At 41.7% G+C, this 15,463-nt stretch overlaps 1 protein-coding gene across 2 annotated transcripts in view; it reads left to right on the top strand.

The window, feature by feature from the left end:
* SNCAIP (synuclein alpha interacting protein) overlaps positions 1–15,463 on the top strand; it is a 149,779-nt gene that overhangs the window by 91,685 nt on the left and 42,631 nt on the right. The gene's annotated exons all lie outside the window — the stretch shown is intronic.

Raw genomic sequence — 15,463 nt, forward strand, 5'->3', positions numbered from 1 at the left:
TAAGAGGTGACATGAGGCATTTGATAGAGTAACTTACAGTAGATGGGGAGGGAGGAGGGTTTGGGGGATCAGGGAGCATTCTTAGGGCCCAGCCATGGGAAAGCCAGTGAAGAACAGTGAAGGCAGAGTAACTAGCAAGCTCAGCGCCCCTGAGTCAGAAGTGAGCTTAGCACGGATGAGGAAGAAAAGGAAAACCAATGTGGCTGCACGGGGCAGTCAAAATGAGGATGAGGCCAGGGAGCCGGTCAGGGTCAGACTCTACAGGGCCCTGAGGGCCATGGTACGCAGAGTTCAGATTTTACTCTAAGTTCTGTGAAGAGCGCTGACAGCAGGATCCCAATTTTTCTAAAATCCCAGTACCTGGAAAGAAGCTGAAAATCATAACTCTCAGTAGAAGAAGGGACCCTAAAAATCATCTAGTTTAAGAGGGAGAGAAAGTGAGAAAGTGCAAATAATAAAAGCAGAAGGGTACGGTGTTGACAGGGGGTGGATGTGGGTAAAGAGTATACAGGTGTTCTTTGTACTGTTTTTATTCTTTCAACTATTCTATACATTTAAATGAAAATGTTTTAATTATAAGTGAATTTTTAAAGGCCAATAATAATAATAATAATGTAGTCCAAAGTCCATCAGCTCTTGGAGTGACTCTTATTATCCTGATGGAGTCATCAGCCTGTACTTTGTCACGTGTGATAGGGAGCTCACAGTCTCACAAAGCTGCCTATTCATAAAGGTTAAATTTTTGTTCAGCCAAAATCAGTGTCTCTCAAATGTCCATCCCTTACACCTGGCTTTTTCCTAGGGAACCTTAGAGAAGGACAGTTCCTCCTGGGCAAGGGTGCCACTGAGTGTTTGGAGATGGCAGTCACCCTTGGTTTTTTCTTCTCCAAACTAAAATTTCCCTCCACAGTTTTGAGTGTATCCTGCTCATGCTTCTTGCTTTCTTGCGGCTGTTGCATTTACCGGCATCCCTCTTAAAAGTGGCGCACCCAGAACTCCACCCGAGGTTGCTCCCTGTATGGTCTGATCAGAACCTGTCAACCACACAGATCAACCTCAGGACTTACCACACACCTTTCCTGCCTTCGCTCTTGGGCTACAAAGACAAGACTGGTGTCTCCCCTTCCTGCCTGTTATTTTTAAAGTGTTCTGACAGGAACAGGAGTGAGTGCAAATGAGCCCAGTTGTTGGCCCTTGGGAGCCTCTCTATGAGACATAGAGCCTACGGCTCACCCACTTCATCCCTGGGCCCTGGGTCAGCCCCACAGTGGGCTCTGAGAAAGGCAGATGGCAGGGTGTTTTGTCAGAGGCCTGGGGCAGCATTCCTGCACCTTCCACTTGCTCACCAACGCCCACGAGTCTGCCCTGGGAGTGCCGTTCCTTTAGCCGAAAGCACGGATTCCTATTAAAATCTGTATTTCCCCTGACAAGGATAATATTTTAAACTCTTTGCCATCAATTATACTACACTATGCCTAAATTGAATTTTTGTGAGAAAAAGAAGTTTTGAAAAGAAGTGTGAAGAACTTGCAGATACCATAGGAAGGCAGGAGAGAGGGGAAGAACTAGGAATTAGAAGCTTGAGAACAAACTTTGCTGGTGCTTAGAGCTGCACAGGTGCTACTGAGATCTCCCAGTTATTTCTTAGGTGCTCAGCGTACCAGGCATTAGGCCAGGTCTTCTGTGCATGGCTTATTTGTCCTCAAAATAATTCTCTGAGGGAGGACCATTATTATACCCATTTTATGGATGAGGAAACTGAGGCCCACAGAAGGCAAATAATTTGTCCAGAGTTCTACATTTGAAACCAGTTCTGCTGACCACAGAGTCCCTATGAAGTTGAGCAACTGAAGAGCAGTTGTAGTCCGAGGAACCACGCACGGCTAGTGGAGTGGGGCAAGGATTAGCATTAGGGAAGTTACGGGTGAAAAATTTGCACCTCTAAAAGGGTGTTATTTATGAAATGTTGGCATGTTTTCTCTGCTTAATCCCTGCTCCTCATGTAGGAAAGGAGGACAGCACGAGGCAGGGCGTGTTAACTCTGCTCTATATTTTCTCCGTATGAGGACTAAATAAGTATGAGGACTAATACTAAGTCGACATATGGTATTCAAATCAAACATATTCAATTTCATTGACTTCGAGCTTCTTTTAATTAATTGGACATTCAAATACACATTTGTTTCAATTCATGGTGCTTTAAATGTCTTGTGATTCTTTCAAAATATGTATCTGCTCAGCTCATTGTATAATTTTCTTATGAAAGAAGGCATATAAATATTAATGCAGCTTTGCATCTAAGAACTTAGATGTGTTGAGGTTGGGAAACTCGGTTATGTAACAGTAATAAATGGCCCTGGAGAGTGTTTGAGAAGAGATCCTGAAGGGTTTTCAATACCTAAATAGTAGAGAAGATCACTTGTCTGACAGTGAGTAAAGGAAAATCATACTTTTTAAACTCAGTATCTGGTAAAAGCTGTTTTGGATGTATATTTAGAGACATTGCAGATTTGCTATATTTTTAGCCCTGTGCCTGCAAATTTTGTGATAAACCCTGAAAATGTATGGTTTTCTAAGATTTTCAAGGATTTTGGCCAACACCGAAAATAATACATTGACATGAAATTTATCCTATTGACGCTGCTGTGACATAGCTGATGATGCTAAATATACAAACCTCCTGTTTCCAATTTTATTAAGGTTTCATGCTAAAAGCATGGAAGTTGGTGTAGCAGTTTAAATTGAAAAGCCTGCTAATTAATCCATTTCACATGATCTAATATAAAATGGACTCAAGGATTCGGGAAACACATTTGCTAAGATCTCAGTCAAGAAAATGAACACTTCACCCTGATGCAGCAAAGAATCTAGCATTTATAACAAAAATCTATTTAACTACAGTCAAAATTTACACACAGTAAAGCATGTAGATGAGAATGTTAGTCAAATAATTATTTTTGCTTTTTCTTTAACAAAATTATAATTATAAAGGTGACATAATTCATTTTTTTTAATAGTAAGTAAAAACTACAATTAACCATGCTACCAAAACAAAATTGCTGTATTTCTTTCTAGTATTTTTTTCATGAGGCATATTTTTTGTACGGTTGTCATCATAACATAAGGGCAAATTTTTTTTTAAACATCTTTATTGGAGTATAATTGCTTTACAATGGTGTGTTAGTTTCTGCTGTATAACAAAGTGAATCAGCTATACATATACATATATCCCTGTATCTCCTCCCTCTTGCATCTTCCTCCCACCCTGCCTATCCCACCCCTCTAGGTGGTCACAAAACACCAAGCTGATCTCCCTGTGCCATGCGGCTACTTCCCACTAGCTATCTATTTTAAATTTGGTAGTGTATATAAGTCCATGCCACTCTCTCACTTTGTCCCCACTTACCCTTCCCCCTCCCCATGTCCTCAGGTCCATTTTCTACATCTCTGTCTTTATTCCTATCCTGCCCCTAGGTTCTTCATAACCACTTTTTTTTTCTTAGATTCCATATATATGTGTTAGCATACGGTATTTGTTTTTCTCTTTCTGACTTACTTCACTCTGTATGACAGACTCTAGGTCCATCCGCCTCACTACAAATAACTCAATTTCGTTTCTTTTTATGGCTGAGTAATATTCCATTGTATATATGTGCCACATCTTCTTTATCCATTCACCTGTCGATGGACACTTACGTTGCTTCCATGTCCTGGCTATTGTAAATAGAGCTGCAATGAACATTGTGGTACATGACTGTTTTTGAACTATGGTTTTCTCAGGGTGTATGCCCAGTAGTGGGATTGCTGGGTCGTAGGGTAGTTCTATTTTTCGTTTTCATAAGGGCAATTTTATCCACTGCTTTTTTCTGCTGTTGCAGAATATGTATGGCCAACACTTTGAATGAACCACAGAACTTAGGAAAGCAGAGCCGCCCCCTCTCTCTGCTTTTAATCCATTAACACTTTGCTTATGTCTCTGAAAAAAAGGATATGAAGTCAATGCAGGGAAAGATAGGAGCAGGGGGTGATAGAAAAATTAAAAATAAAACTCTAGTAGTGTCAAAAATAATGTAAAGATCTGGCAGTGGCAGAGCTTAAATACAATGCATCTTTGTCCCCTCTTCTCTCCTTGAACATTTCTTCTTCTTTTTTTTTTAACATCTTTATTGGGGTATAATTGCTTTACAATGGTGTGTTAGTTTCTGCTTTATAACAAAGTGAATCAGTTATACATATACATATGTTCCCATATCTCTTCCCTCTTGTGTCTCCCTCCCTCCAGCCCTCCTTATCCCACCCCTCTAGGTGGTCACAAAGCACCAAACTGATCTAAGTCCCCTAGCTCCCTGATTTTCTGGAAGGCTGTAGAGTTAACAAAGTCAGGAATGAGGCAGTACTAGAGGGAGAGGAAACTCTGGGGAAGAGACCCAGTCTCCTTTCCCATGTTTTGGTTTTATTGGACTCTAAGAAACATACCTCCCCCCTCAAAACTGGTGGGGAAATCTCTTGGTAGAAATGAGTTCAAGGGAATCAGCAGTAAGGAAGGATGAGAACTCAGAAGTAGAGAGAAAAGCATCGTGGAGGCAGGAAGGGGAAGAAATGAAGCACAGGGACACGGAAAAACAGTTATGGAGGCAAAGTGCCTTTCACCTTGTGCGGCCCCTCAGTGACTTCCTTCTCAGAAGTCAATCCTGTCATTAGGGAGAAGCGGTTTTCCCTGCCCCATGTTCCCAATCAAGGCAACAGTAGGATTGGGGAGCGGGAGGGTTGTTACTGGTTTTGGATCTTCATAGAGGCTCTGAGAGCACCCCACTTCCTGCTGAAAGTGTATCCTTTTTCTTTTGTCTCCCAGTGAGCAATTACTTCCCATTTAAAATGAGCGCACTTTGTCCACATACCTTCTTTGCCCTGAGTCTTCCCCTAAAACAAAAAACCACTAAAATGCTCAAGTAATAGAAACAGAATCCTAGAATCTCATAGTTGAAGGATCCTCGGAGAGAGTAAAGAATCATCTCCAAAAGTCCAGACCCTTCTGTGGCATCGATCTCTCAGGCCCTTGCATCTCCCAGTGCACTCCGAGACCGGAACCAGCACCACCAGCATCACTGGGAAGCCTGTGAGAAATGCAGACCCTGAGGCCTTACTCCAGACCCCAGAATCAGAATCTGTATCTTGACAAGCTCTCCAGGTGACTCATGTGTGTATATTCGAGTTTGAGAAGTGCTGACTTAGGCCACCTTTGGTGCTAATCCATCGTCCCCGATGAGGTGTTATGTCACTCTGTGCTCAGAATCAAGCAATAGTTCCCCGAGATGGTTCTCAAGATACACAGTGGGAAACTCTCTTAGTGGGAAACTCTTATGTGTTCTTCAAGCACTCTTCTCCTGGATCAGTAAGCTTCCTCGCATGCTGCTCTCCTCCTGCTTTCTGCCTGCCAGTCTCATCAAGGGACCTCCTTCGGTTCCTCATATGTGCTGTGTGTCCTTTCACGTGACACGTCCTTCCTTCTCTCCTTTTGCCTCCAAGGTCACCTCCTCACAGCCCTTCACCCTACTCCCACGACCACCGCTGTTCAGTAGAAATGTAGGCTGTTTCCATAATTTAAACTTCTTCTAGTAGTCATATTAAAAAATATAAGTAGATGAGATTAATTTAATAATACCTTATATTTATCCCAATAAATCAAAACTATTATCACTTTGATATGTACCACCAGCCACATTTTAAGTGCCTAATAGCCACAGGTATCTAGTGGCTCCTATTTGGACAGTGCAAGCCTAGATTATATTAGAACCCCTCTCCCAACTTACTATATTATCTCCCAGCTTCCTGTACTTTTCCACCTCTTTAAATATCTGTGTTTTAAAAATTATTGGTAATGTAGTTTAATAACCAGTTTTCTCTAGTCGACTAAATAAAATCTCTTTTGGGTAATTTTGTTCATTATGGTGTCTCCAGTGCCTGCTGCTGGTGCTACATATACATCTGAGGTAGGATGGATGATTGAATGTGTAAAGAGGTGAAAAGGAAGCCGACTTCTTTGGGTTTTGTATCATAATTGAGCTTTGGGACAGCTGCTTTGCTTCTCTTCATTTGGTTTGACACTTTGATATTCTCTGGATACTTGATTCCTCTTTTATCTGCACCATACAAACACTCTCTAATTATTTCCTGTCTTAAAAAACGAGCAAACAATACTGCTCTGGTGGCTCCACCCTAATTCTCTGCTCCTTTTTCTTCCCACCCCAGGCCCTACTTATAGCCAACATGCTTTAGAGAGTTAACGGAACCTCGATCTGTAGTCCTCCACCTCCTGTTCACCTTAAATATCTCCAGTATGGCTTCCACCTCTTTTGGGAAGGTCACAACTTCCAGTTGGTCAAATCCGTTGACACTGATGTTCTCATCTTGCTTGGCATTGCTGTGTTATTTGAGGCTATTGGCCGTGCCTTTCTGGAAACGTTCTCCTCCCATGGCTTTGTGATACCACCGCTCTCCCTGTTTTTTTTCTAACACTCTGACATCTCCTTAGTCTCCTTTGCAACTCCTCTCCTTTCTCTACTTGACCTTTACATATCCAAGTGGTATGGAAGTATTCAGTAGGATCCTTTCTCCTCTCAATCTCTAAGTCTCTCCGGGTTGATAGCTCATTCGTTCTCATGGCTTCAGATGCCCCCTACTTGCTGCTGCTACTCACCTCATCACTCTAGCCTCTTAATTAATGACCCGCTCGATATCTCCGTTGGATGCCTTGTGGAATTATGAAGAGGAATTCTTGAATCCCCATCCCCAGCCTGTTCCTCCTCAGACCCCCCTCAGCAATCAGCACTCAGTTTACTGAAACATCCACTCGGTGGCCAAAGCCAGGATTCTGCCTCTCCCTCATCTCCACCTCCATCTATCAGCAGGTTCTGAGTCCTCTGTGCTCAAAGGCTATCCCCATCTGTCCACTTATCTCCATCTCAACAGCCCCCAGCCAGGCCGGGCCACCTTTATCTTTCATGGGGTTAACAACCGTGAACTAATACTTTGACTTCTTTCTTCACCATCAATCCTTGCCACCCCATATTTCCCCCAGAGGAGGCACAAGGGTATATTTTTAAATGTAAAGCAGACCATTTCATTTTCTGTGAAGCCCCCCTAAGAACACCCCATTTCACTTAAAATATAACCCAAACTCCTTTTTGTGGTCCATAAAACCCTCAAATGAGTTGGCCCCTGACAACCTCCCCCAACTTCTTCTTTGATCTCCTTCACCCTAGCGCACTCTGCTCTAGATAGAAGAACTATGGAACCTGCCAGATTCCCTCCTGCGTTAGGCATTTGAGAATGGGCTTCCTTCTACCCATATCTTCACAGAATCGTCTTTTCTCTTGTATTTTCCCCCGGATCCTCATAATTGTCTTCTTCTCACCCTCAGGTCTTGTCTTACATGTCATCTCCATGATAAGGCTTCTCAGCTGTTCTCTATTCCAGAACCCTACTTGTTTCCATCAAAGCACTCTGCATTTTGTAATTTCTCATTCATCTGTATACTTGCTTGACTGTCTGCTTGCCCCATAAGGACGGTGATTATGTCTATTTCATTCCCCTTTGTACCCCTACAGCCATGTGCACAGAGAACATTCAACAGACGTTTGTGGAATGAATGGACCCTGTAAGAGTCTTTTAGCATTCTGCCAATTACTTTAGCACTCCTGAACAAGCTCCATTATATTCCTATATGTCTTGCTTATATTGGAAAGAAATTGCCACCTTTAACCAGTTGAAAGAATTGGCAGCTGAAATCAGAACAAATTTTCCGTGATAAGATGACTCTAAATTTAGGCTGATGCCGCTAAAGATAAACAAAGTAGGGAAATTCTTCCACTCAACTGTTTCTAAGAAAAGTTGTTATTAAAAACCATTTTCTTAATGTTACTTCATAGTCAGTGGTTACCAAAATCTAGGCAGAGAGTACAGTTTGGGATTTAGCTTAAAATGAATTTGAAATGAGTACAACCAGGTTTTACTACTGGTTTCTGGAATTCCATTGCCTACATGTGACCCAAATAGAGAAAATGTGAATTGCATGTTTAGGGAATAAATTTAATTTTGTTAAGGCAGTTCTGCGGTGTTATGGAGAGAAAGTTGGAGTCAGGGAACCTCAGTCCTGGTTGAGCAGTCAGCATAGTATGTAATTTTCCACATAACACTTGAAACTCCCTCAGTTCGCATTTATTTTCAAGTGAGATTACGGAAGCACTGCTCATCCATCCTCCGGAGCTGTTGTAAAAACGTCTAGTGACATCATACACTTGACTTGTGGTCAGAAACATAGGAAGTTTTACACAAATATATTGTATTCGTAATTTTAACGATGGAGGACATTTTAGGAAAATTCTAATTAAGAAATAGCATTTGGAGGAACTTTTAAAACACACGTAAGTGTTTTGGTTTTTTTCATTGTTTGTAACAGTGCCTGAGAAGCGTGTACCGAACAGCAGTCGGAAAGGAGGCAGCGCGGCTGTGCCAGGCTCTGTCCTGCAGGGGCCTCTATATGCACTTTGCTGCGTCCCTGCACCTGCCCTGTCCTCTCTGCAGCCTGTAACGGAGAACTCCACCCGGCCACCAGCTTGCTTGGGCGGACCCCACGGGGATGCCCAGAGGAAGAGGAGGCTGCAGGCTGGGCTAGTTCTTCCTCCCATTTCTCCTCCCCTCCAGACCTTGAGGCGCATCCTTCTCAAAGTGGGACTAGGTTTCATACACTTACCACTTTGTTTCTGGAAAATAGAATTCATTTAATGTTTTGTAAAAACACAAAAAACAAACAAACAAAAACACTCATGCACCCTAAAGATATATACCCCCTTTTCTCTTCTTGTGTCTAACGTTGTATTCCTAATGTGGATACATGACTTCACATAGAGGAGGAAAATAAACATTCTACTGACGGCATTCTGGGAGCAATCTGTTGGAGCTGGCTAGTAGAGGGTAGAGGATAGGGATTTTTCAAACCTCCCCCATCTGCCTCTTGTTCCCTTAGCAAGGAGCAGTATCTTGGTGTTTCCTGCCCTTGACAGATCAGCACTGTAGAACATTGCCACCTTCAGTTAAAACTGGTAAGCGTGGTTCTGCACTTTCCAGAAACCACACTGAGCAAGTTCTCCCTTGTTTCCACACTTCTCTGCTTGATGAGCCTCTGCACCATCCTTGGATGTGTATCTCTCTCTATAATTCAGCACTGAGAGAGGAAAAAACAGAAAGGAAATCTGGTAATGGGCCTGGAGTGGATGTGAGACTTAATCCACTCAAGAGGTTTTGCTGATGTCAGAGTGAAGGTCAGCATGCTTTTTAGGCGACAGAATAACTCTGAAACCATGTGCTTTCTTCAGAATCGCTCATTTGTCTTCTATGGGAACCATACTTTCAAGGCCCAAAGGTTTAAAGTTGTCAAAATATTGAGTCTGATTTCATGATAGAACATGCGTCTTTGGTGAAGAAGTAACTTTTCTACCCAAGGTAGTAAGGGCTTTTGAGTATTTCTGTGAGTTTTTACACAATAAAGAAATGGGTGCAGATGGGGTACAAAGTGATGTGAGCAGGTCTTGACAGTTCTGGGCTGGGCTGGGAATTAGGAAACTTGGGAAATTATGAAATTGGGAAACTGGAAAATCTGACTTTCTACAGCTGCTTTATATCAGTAGCCACTTAGGAAGTTTAGAACCACATCAACGAATCTTTTCCAATAATATTTTAACATCTCAATGTGAATAAATCATTGGTTGATATTTTTATGAGAAAGTCCTCTGTACTTGCCCTTCAGCCTCACAACACTGTCAATAAAGGGTCTGTGACACCAATGAAAGAGATGAGCAAACAACTCCATGAGAACATTTCTCACACCCACTGGGCTCTTCCCGACATCATGGCCTGACACAGTACTCCAGATTCAGAGTTAACCCAACCCTTTCTTGGATCAGATTCCAATCTAGTCTCCAAGGGTGGTACAGAAGAGCACCCAGCAAGTAGTCTTCTCTCAGCCTCCATACCCTTCTTCTTGTTGTCATGAGATAAGTATACCTGTCACCACGCCTTAGAACCTGAAGTGTTTGTGATGAGTAAGCCCACGATGGATTTCATTTACTTCGGATTAAGGAAACTCTTGACTCTAGCATTGACCATCCTAATCTTTCACGACGTCCCTCTCTTAGGTATAAAAATGGAAGGAAATGGAATCTTGGAGAACTTAGAAGTCATGTCCTTGAAGGTGCCTAGGTTTCCAGCAGCTGTAGATGTGAAGTTCATTGTTGTGTACATTTTAAGGCAATTACAGCTAAAGCTGACCATTTTGTTTCTCAAGGAAAATAGTATTCCTTTCACTTCCACAATAAATAGTAGGAAAACAGTATTTTATCCTAAAGACACATCCTTTTCTTCCTCTTCTTGATGTCTAAAGCTAATTTTTAATATGGACACAAAACTCCATATTTAGAAGTAAAATAGGCATTTTGGGAGCCAGCACTGACGTTCAGTCTTGAAAATTGGATCCACCATTGCAATAGCAAACTGTACATTATCTTCCTAAGAAAATACTAATTTATCAGTCCCAAGAGCCAAAGAGTTGTTCTGTGTCAGCAATCAGCTTAGCCTCATAATTATAAATTTGTGAGGATCTGTTGAAATACATGGATCCAGAAGAATTATAGTGTTTCATAGTGAGTCATTCAGAATAAAGAGCCCTGTTATTTGTAGACATTCCATACAGTCATAGAAATTTAGAGGTAGGTCAGGTCTTAGCAATCATGTGTCTAACCCCTTTATTTTACAGATGAAGAAGTTTTGGCTTAGAACTTAGGAAATACATGAAAATACTTTAATATGCAGCACATCTTCAATAGCTTTACCAAGACTGTCTTTGAAATATTCAACACACTCAGTGTGTCCAGAATGTGGCGAGAGTGACTCATTGTGACAAGACTCATTTGTATTTAGTATACTTTGCATCTTTGGTCTGGCATATTCCTTTGTTCCTTCTTCCCCCCTCCTGCTCCCTCCCTCCTCCTTCATTCATTTATTCTTTAAAAGGTTTAGCCCTTGAGCCCCAGTATCTGTGAGATGCTGTGCTAGACAGAGGGCTGGTTATAAACACAAGGAGGTTTGCGAGCAATCTTTGCCCTTGAGGGACTCTCAAGAGAGAAGGTGAGACAGATGCATGAGTGAATTGTTGAAACAGAGCTTTATAAATGTGTGACTCTAGGTATGGGCAGATGTATCTCAGGACACTGAGAAGCAAAGGACAACGATTCCCTGGGAAAGTCAGAGGAAATGCACCAAGGAGGTAACACCTGAGGGGAATCCTGGCAGATGAGCTTCCATCTCAGGCAGAGAAGGCAGCAAAGGTGTGGTAGGAGAGGGCAAACTTGCCCAAAGGCAGGAGAAGAGAAGGAAGGACCTGAGGTATCCAGAAGGGGGTGAGTTTAGCGATGGAGATGCAGAGAAAAATTAGTGACGTGGAATGGTGGTGCTGAGATGAGAAGATAAATTAGAAAATAAATAAAAGAGCTGATACCTACCATGATAAAGAATTTAGCTACTATCCTGAAAGTCAGGGTTTCCCAAAGCTTAGTTGTTTAAGTATTATTTCCACAACCTCTCTTATTTTTGTTTGACCTGTAAACCACTTGTACTATTATTATTTTAAACTTATTTTTCTAAAACCATTTACTTTTAAGCATATTTGTTTTTGGAAGAAACTTTATGTCAGTGTTGTAAGTAAAAAATCAATGTCACTTGCAGTAAATTCAAGGACATCATTAAAATGAATGTGATGAAAATAAAGCATTTCTGTTAACTCTTTGCTTATGAAAGTCTCTGAGCTAAAGGCCCACAGTTTCATTATTCTGAAGGGAGTTTGTAAGTTTTGGAGAGGAGTTAAAGTCACTGTAGCACCAAACTGAGAGTCCTTAAATTAATTAAGAGGAAGAAAGAGTTGAAAGGTATATAGCTTGCTTACTCTCTTAGTCAGGGGGATTTATGGTTCCTGTGCACCATCTTAGATACTGCAGGGGTATGTGTCCCACATAGGGGGAAATATTGTTTTAGGCAGTACAAGGCCTCTTCAAGGTTTTTGAGCTAAGAAGTGACAAAATCAGACTTATCTAAAGAGGGGATTACTCAGGATCAAAAGGGAAACCAAAGAAGAAAAGAAACCCTGCAGGGGCTGTGGAAGGGTCTAGTCAGTATAATAAGATGAATAGAGGGACCAGATTAAAGAAGGATTTAGGATCAGGCTACGTAGGACTTGGTGCCTAAGGGACGAGGGGCAGGGATGCCTTGGAGATGGATTGCTTGGGAGGCTGCATACATGGTCATGTGATTCAGGCCAGGTATATGAGGCATACGTTTAAGGAAGACAGAGTAGAGTGTGTGTGCGCATATGCGTGTGTGCGCATATGCGTGTGTGTGTGCGCATATGCGTGTGTGCGTGTGTTTTGGATGAGGAGGGGGAAGGCAAGAAGCAGGTGAGGGTAGGGGTGATAAGACCCCTGGATCAGAACATGCTACCTGTTACACATAACGTGCACATCCCAGGCTCACATTAAATGCTTGTTGAATAAATGGTGACCTGTGGATGGTCAGCAGGCAACTGGAAATACCCTGCTGGAGATCAGAGACATTCCAAATGCCAGTTAGGTTGGAAGAGGGAACTGTGGTCTACAAATCAACCTCGAATGCATTTCCATTTACCTACTGACCATTTTAGAAACTTTGTGCCATAATCAGGTAGACAGGTTTAAGGTATATTGGGCATGTTTATGTTCATAAGATGTTAAAAATGAATCCACTCACCCAAAAAAAGTCACTGAGAACCTACTCATGTAAAGCAATTTGCTGGGTGCTTTGAGGGATAGAGAGGTAAATTAGACACAGACTCTTCTCACAGAGCTTGTAAAGATCTCATAAAATAATCGATAAAATTTTCAGGGATTTAAAGTTTAACATGTGAAGTATTTATTCATGATTTCCAGGAAACAAATTTAGCCTCAAAATCTTCCTATAAACCCTAGTTAGTCTGATCTTTGTTTCCATGCATTATAAGAAGTGTATCATGGGGTCGGGGTAGAACAACAGTATAAGTGGAATTTTTGGTAGACTTACAGAATCGGAAGTAAAATCTTGCCTGTCATTAAGGGCCCTTTTACTTGTGTTGTGCTTAAAATACCCATTTTCTCAGCTTAGGAGAAATAAACTAATTGTGCTTTATCTTTTATATATATATATATATATATATATAATTGTCCTCCTCAAACAGGTATATGATATAGTAATAAATTAGAGCATTCTCACAAAAACCGGTTATCTAATCCACTTTTCATAACTGGGATTTTTTTCCAGGTAGTCAAGACACAGACTGGAAAGCACAGATTTCCCTCTTGGCCTAAAAAAGAGTGATAGGTTTGAATAAGGAGGACAACGAGCCTAATGTTGATGCCCCTTCTTCAGTTTCTAGGCTCTTCTGTGGAAAGAAGTGTTTTCATAAGACTCAGACAGAATTCATTTCCATAGAGCATTCTTAATGGCTCCTGTCAGAACAAAACAGCTGCGAAACATATGGTATCCATTTCCCTGTATCACTTGGAAAAAATTTCACATGTAAATAAAGCCAACATAAAAGAGTAGCCCTTTGAACCCACGACCTTATACGATACATAAATATATTGGTACAATGCTCTCGTTGTATTGGCCCACTAAGTTATGTGGCTTTAAAAATTTTTTATTGCATTGAGATGTACATTATCAAGAAGTTTCCAAAAAATGAAGGTAATTGGAAAATACCAGCAAATACTATCCCTAATAATAAGTATGTATCTCAGAAATGTTAAGAAATATATATATATATTTTTTTTCCTACTATATTGTAAGGTTTTCAGAAAATTGATGGATAAAATTTAAGGCATATTTACATTTATAAACTCTGTGTCCACTATTTTTCTGTTGGTTTAAATAAGTAAGTAACCATATATTCTTGAAAGGAAGAGAGCAAGGCTTGGCAAAAATTTCTGGCAGGCCTTAATTTTTTTTAGCTTTACATTTTGAGGGAGAAAAGGACATATAAAGGATAGAAAGACTTTTAAATTTATAATGGACCAACAGGAATTAGTCTTTGCCTATTTACATTTCATAAATAACTAGAAAATCTAGCTCTCATTGGTGATTACCACTCCTCCGAGTTTATTAACAGGACTTTTGTCCCCTGTGAAATTAAGCTGTAAATCCCTGAGAAGGATGCTCTTTGGGCATTTAAAAAGAAATTTAATGCATTGGACAAAGTGAGATTCAAATTCAAATACTAGCACTTGTTAATTGTCTGCTCTGTGCCAAGTACTGTATACAACTGAGAACCAGAGCCAGCAGAAGGCAAGAGAAGCAGCAGCTCAAGAGCATCTAGACACCTTCCTTCCCTTCTGGAACATTCTCTGTTAATACCGATTTCTTACTGGACAGAATCCAGGCCTCCCTCCACAGCTCACAGTATTCTCTTAGATTCCCAAAAGTCCTCAGAGAAGGACCGCTTCGTGCAGACCCTCTGAAACCACAAGCAAAATTGTGGTCCATTTGGGGTAAAGAACTCACCCACCAATAAGTAGGTACATAGCATTTAGGCTTAGAACACTCACTCTCACCTCCTTATTTTGGTTCCAGAACTTATCTGAATCCTTTTAGAACACATAGCAGTAGGACGAAGAATGACCAAGGGTCTAAATTTGGGGAACATTTCATAATTTTTATGCTACTTTCACCCCAAGAATCACTGGTAGCCAGGGATTGTTGCGGAAGTTACAGACCTGAGCACACCCTCGTCTTAGCTCCTTTACTTTCTTGGTTGTGCTCCACAGCAAAGAACAGACACAAACACATGCTTTGGGGTTAAATACTTCCCAATTGCTGTTGTCGCAGAAGAGGAGACAGCGATGGGAGATGCCTAGTTAGAGGGCATGTCCTGAAACCTCACCCCTTTGATGGGGGATGGTGTAACCTCAGTGGGAAGGGAGTAGGAATCCGTAAACTGGTGAGCTGCAAGCTACCAAGAGTGCGGGGTCATCTTCGTTGTCAAGGGAGTGTCCCAGAGAGGACGTGGTGTCATCGAGGCTGAGGGAGGAAGGGGCAGCCGGTCACATGAGGCCGCCGCACTGCGGGAGGAGGTGGTGCTTACCTTTCACCTCCTGTGACACTCCGTCTCAGCCAGGCACTCGGACGCAGACTATACAGTCTTCATCTAAACTTTGCAAGAAATGAGAAGAAAAACAAATAGTCTGCCTACTTCACCCTCCCTTTGCACCTTCCTTCTCCTCCTGTTCATTTCCTGCTTTCCATATGACCGAGGGCAGCAGTGACTCTTAAAGAGCACGTTCCGGGCTTCCCTGGTGGCGCAGTGGTTGCGCGACCGCCTGCCGATGCAGGGGAACCGGGTTCGCGCCCC

The sequence above is a fragment of the Physeter macrocephalus genome, chromosome 8, assembly GCF_002837175.3.
Source record: "Physeter macrocephalus isolate SW-GA chromosome 8, ASM283717v5, whole genome shotgun sequence".
Taxonomy (NCBI): Eukaryota; Metazoa; Chordata; class Mammalia; order Artiodactyla; family Physeteridae; genus Physeter; species Physeter macrocephalus.